Genomic DNA, 6,000 nt, shown 5'->3' on the forward strand with positions numbered 1-6,000 from the left:
CGACACAGAGAGGGACGGAGAATGAGACAGACGGAGAGACAGTGAGAGAGAGAAAGAGAAACAGAGAGAGAGAGACAGAGAGAAAGAGACAGCGAGTCAGACAAATGTATATAGAGAAAGAGATACACAGAGATAGATTAAAAAAAAGAGACAGAGAGATACCAGGAGAGAGACAAAGGGAAAGACAAAGGAAGTGACAGAGACAGAGACAGAAAAAGAGAGAGAGAGAGAGAGAGATTGGAGATGAAGAGACAGTGGTGTTTAGTCCCTTTGCTGGCTGAATCCATCACTTCTATGGTCCTTCTGCTGTCCACCTGTGGGCGTCATTTAGACTGATGGTTATTTAAACCATGAGGGCCATCAAAATTGTTGGGATCAGTTAGCCTGTGAGGGTCATTTTCACGTGGGGACAGTTCCCTCAATTTTAGCGCTAGCCCAATAGGTAAGTAACTGTCGACTGGAGTGGGTTTGCTGTTGTCATTTCCGATGCCTAGGTCAATTGAATGGCTTGCTCAGTCATTTCAAAACTCAGTTAAGAATCCATGCCAAAAAATATGAAAATTTTACTCATTATAAAAACACTGTCAATGTAATGTCAGATAGTACTTTGTTGGGAATTTGTAAATGTGAACAGGGTTAAACTGTATAATGCATAACAACCCACCAGAGGGCAGTGGTGTTCCACATACTGTGTTTGCAATGAGATGGAGCAGGTAAAGCAGTTCAGAGGTTCTAACAGTGAATTACTCAGCCATGTTTTCTCTCAGCCTTTTCACATTCCCTCACAGATTTCAATTGGACACAGTATGACCATCAGGCCCCACCCTTTAGCTTCTTCCCATTAAATGAACACGCGGAGAAATCTGTTTTAGCATGAAACTTAAATTGAAGGGTAACAAAAACAAAGTTGCTGGAAAAGCTCAGCAGGTCTGGCAGCATCTGTGAAGGAAAAAATCAGAGGTTTTTAAGGGTCACCAGATCCGCAACGTTACCTCTGTTTGTTCCTTCACAGATGCTGCCAGACCTGCTGAGCTTTTCCAGCAACTTTGTTTTTGTTCCTGATTTACAGCATCCACAGTTTTTTCGGTTTTTAAATTGAGTGGTACTGAATCTACAATGCATCTGGGTCATGGGAGAGAGACAGAGGGTGATGGAGCACGTGGACTTAAACATATTAACATCTGTTTCGGAAAGGGCAACTGTACCACCCAGCTGGGCAGATGGTCAGTTAGTGCTGGGGGTGAAGACCCAGGACATGGAACTACATTGGGATCTAGTACCCAGGGCCTAGGCTCTAAGAGCCTCATTGTGCTCAGGTTGGGAGAGGTACATGTGCTTGGGACGGTGAGGAGCTAGGGGCCAGGCCCAGAGCTTCCCGTGATTTCTGTCTCTGGTCCCGGAAGGAAGTCTCAGTGCATTCTTGGCCATGGAGGAAGCAAGGTTGGACTCTCTTTTTAAATAGTGATCCCTGGTTACAAGGATAAGCCTTTTGTCTATTGTTTCCATGGAGATGTGTTGGGATTATATGATTTGGTTTGAGTGCCGCTGCTTTCGTGCAGTGAGAGCCAGACCTGGTGACCCCTTTCAAAGGCTGGACAGGTATCAAGGCTGGAGCCAAGGAGTTGAGCTGTAGGACCCACAAACCATTTTTCCCTGTGTTCAGTTGGTGTAACACCATTCACAATCCATTGTGTCAGTGAATAGACAACTCCCCTGAGGCAACCTGTCACTGCCACCATCATTACATCAACAGAAAGAACCAGCAAGCGCCAGCCCAGAGATAAAGTCCAGCCCTGGTCTGGTGACCACCACAACACCACTCCCACTCCCAGCCCCAACCTTAACCCCTGCCCTCACTTCCATACCTCACCCCCACCCTACTCCCAAGCTGGGAAAAGGTGTCCATCACTGCAGCTCGTCTGAACTGAGGTTGGTTTTGAACCCTGGTTATAGAGGCAAAAGTAATGAGTGATTAAAACCTTTTGGAAAAATGACCAGATTGAATCAAATTGTTTGTTGAGCATTTGATTTTATCCCCTATCCCCAGCTCCACCTCCATCCTACCCTGACCCTACTCCCATACCCACCTCCACTCCTGCCCCACACTACTCCCACCCCTTTAATCTGACCACACAAGGACAACCGTGAGGGCCATGTGCAGACCAATGTCATTGATCGGCGAGAGCCTTACAATTCTCTGTGCAATGTGCCTCCAAGTTAGTGATGGTTTGCTGCCCTCCACTGTGCTGTAGTTCCAGTGGAGATGGGGCAGAGCTGTGCACTTCCTGGGTGGGTGTGCATCACATTATTTATGGATATTCATGGTGAACAGCCAATGGTTGTGGTACACGTTGTACTGACCACAAAGGTAAAAAAAGGGATGAGGTCCTAAAAGCAGCATATAGAGAACTAGGAATAAAGTTGAAATGTAGGATCTCAAAAGTAGTTACCTCAGGATTACTATGAGTGCTAGGAGCTAGTTAGAGTAGAAACAGCAGGATATTTAGGACGAACACGTGGCTGAAAAGGTGGTATGATGGGAGGGATTTTCGATTTGTGGGGCATTGGGACCGGTTCTGGGGGATATGGGACCTGTACGAACTGGACAGGACACACCTGGGCAGGATGGGACTGATGCCCTTGGTGGGGTGGGCTGGGGGGATGGGGTCCTTGGTAGAGTGGTTGGGGAGGGTTTAAACTAGTGTGGTGGGGGATGGGAACCAGAGGAGTAGGGTAGCAGATGCAGACATTGAGGGAGAGGTAGAAACCAAGGCAAACATGACTAAAAGCAAGAACAGGCAGGGAAACACTGCTGAAAGGAGCATGGAAGGTGGTCTGAAATGCATGTGTTTCAATGTGAGAAGTATAATAGGCAAAGTAGATGAACTTAGTTCCAAGTACTAACCAAAGCTGTATGACATTATTGTGATTAGGGAGAGTTGGCTGAAAGAAGGACAGGAATGGCAGCTGAATGTCCCAGGAGTTAGATATTTCAGGTGTGATAGAAAAGGAGGTAAAAGGGGTGGGGGATTTTCATTACAAGTAAAGGAGTATCTCACAGCTGTACTGAGGGATGATACGTCAGAGGACTCGTGCAGCGAGGCAGTATGGGTGGAACTCAGGAATAGGAAAGGTGAAATCACAATGCTGGGGGTATACTATAAGCCTCCCAATAGCCAGAGCAAGATAGAGGATAGACTATGTAGACAGATTTTGAGGGTGGAAAGATGTAAAAACAGCAGGGTTGTTGTGGTGGGTGATTTTAACTTCCCCTGTATTGACTAGGACTCACTTTGTGCTAGGTGCTTGGATGGGGCAGAATTTGTAAGGACCATTCGGGAAGGTTTCTCGACACTGTATGTAATCAGTCCAACCAACAAAGAGGTTATACTGGACCTGCTTTTGGGAAATGAGCCTGGCCAGGTGAATAAAGTTTCAGTGGGGGAGCATTTCTGGAGTATGACCTTAATACCATGAGTTTTAAGTTACTCATGGATTGGAATAACAGCAGTGCTTTGGTGAAGATGTTAAACTGGGGGAGACTAACTACAACAATATTAGGCAGGAACAGGAGAATTTTGATTAGAGGCAGCTGTTTGAGGGTAAATCCACTTCCGACACGTGGGAGTATTTCAAATGGCAGTTGGTAATAATTCAGGAGAGGCTCAATCCTGTGAGAATGAAGGAAAAGTATGGGCAAGTTAGGTGAACCTTGGATGACCAGGGATGTTATGACCTTGGTCAAAAAGAGAAAGGAAGCACACATAAAGCCTAGGAGTATGGGAACGGGCAAAGTCCTTGAAGTATATAAGGAAAGTAGGGAAGAACTAGAATTAAGGAATTAGAAGGGCTAAAAGGGGCCATAAAAATCGTAACAAAATTCAGGAAAATCCCAAGGCTTCTTATACCTATGTAAAAAGCAAGAGGGTAGCCAGGGAAAGGGTTAGCCCACTGAAGGACAAAGGATGGAATCTATGTGTGGAGCCAGAAGAGGTAGGTGAGGTCCTAAATGAATACTTTGTGTCAGTATTCACAAAGAGAAGGAATTGGTGAAGGATGATCTCAGGAAAGGGAGTGTAGAGTTTCTAAACCAGGTTGTTATTAAAAAGGAAGAGGTGTTGTGTGTCTTTAAAAGTATTAAGGGAGATAAGTCCCCAGGTCCTGATGGGATCTATCCCAGAATATTGAGGGAGGCAAGAGAACAAATAGCTGGAACATTGACAGACATATTTGTATCATCATTGGCCACAGGTGAGGTCCCAGAGGACTGGAGAATAGCCAATGTTGTCCCATTGTTTAAGAAGGGTAGCAGGGATAATTCTGGAAATTACAGACTTGTGAGTCTCACGTTGGTGGTAGGGAAATTACAGGAAAACATTCTCAGGGACAAGATCTATACACATTTAGAAGCAAATGGACTTACTAGCGATAGACAACATGGTTTTGTACAGGGGAGGTCGTGCCTCACTAATTTGATCGAGTTTGTGAAGGAGGTGATGAAGATGATTGATGAGGAAAAAGCGATTCATGTTTACATGGACTTCCTAAAGCCTTTGACAAAGTCCCTCATGACAGACCAGTACAAAAGGTGCAGTCACGTTGTATCGGGGTGAGCTGGCAAGACGGACTCAGAACTGGCTTAGTCATAGGAGACAGAGGGTAGCGGTGGAAGGATGCTCTTTGGATTGGAAGGCTGTGACCAGTGGTGTTCCACAGGGATCAGTGCTGGGACCTCTGCCGTTCATGATCTACATAAATCATTTGGAGGAAAATGTAACGGTCTAATTAGTAAGGTTTTGGATGATACAAGTATTGATGGAGTTGCGGATAGTTAGGAGGATTGTCAGAGGATACTGCAGGATATAAATCAGTTGGAGGCATGGGCTGAACAACAGCAGATGGAGTTTAATCCAGACAATGTGATGAGATGCATTTTGGAAAGTCAAGTGCAGATAGAAATTACACAGTGAATGGCAGAACCCTTAGGAGTATTGATATGCAGAGGGATCTGGGTGTGCAGTTTCACAGATCACTGAAGGTGGCAGCGCAGGTGGACAGGGTAATAATAAAGGCCTATGGCATGCTTGCCTTCATTGAAGGGGACATTGAGTATACGGATAGGCAAGTTATGCTGCAACTTTATAGAACTTTAGTTAGGCCACACTTGGAATATTGCATACAGTTCTGGTCACCACACTACCAGAAGGATGTGGATGCTTTGGTGAGGGTACAGAAAAGGTTTACCAGGATGTTGCCTGTTATGGGGGATTTTAGCTATGAAGAAAGATTGGATAGACTGGGTTTGTTTTCACTGGAATGCGGGAGGTTGAGAGGTGACCCAATAGCAGTTTATAAGAATGTGAATGGCACAGATAGAATGGAAAGTGTGAGGCTTTTTCCGAGGGTGAAGTGGCCAATTTCTAGGGGACACAGGTTCAAGGTGTGGGAGTTGGGGAGGGGGGGAAGTTTAGAAGAGATGTGCGATGCAAGTTTTTCACACAAAGAGTGGTGAGTGCCTGGAATGCGTTGCCAGAGATGGTGGTGGAAGCAGACATAATAGCAGCATTCAAGAAACACCTGGACAAATACATGAATAGGAAGGGAATAGAGGATTACAGATCCTGTAAGTGAAGACAGTTTTAGCATGGAAGGGGAAAATGTGGTGGTGCAGGCTTGGAGGGCTGAAGGGCCTGTTCCTATGTTGTATTGTTCTTTGTTCTTTGTATGTCTGTTGGCTTCAAGCTGGAAGAGGGCATCCATCACTGCAGCTCAGTTAATCTGTGGTTGGTTTTGAACGTTATAGAGGCAATAATAGTATGAGGGATAAAACCTTTAGGAAAAATGACCAGATTGAGTCAAATTTGTTTTTTGGGATGTTGGTTTCATCATTTAATTTCTGTTGACTGGTTAAATAAAAGTTTCAGTAACACCAGTAGATCAGAGCAGATAAAATATCTGAGCCTCATTAGTATTCACAAGATGGAAAGTCATCTCTCATTT

Source organism: Rhincodon typus, chromosome 37 (genome assembly GCF_021869965.1).
Source record: "Rhincodon typus isolate 14 chromosome 37, sRhiTyp1.1, whole genome shotgun sequence".
Lineage (NCBI taxonomy): Eukaryota > Metazoa > Chordata > Chondrichthyes > Orectolobiformes > Rhincodontidae > Rhincodon > Rhincodon typus.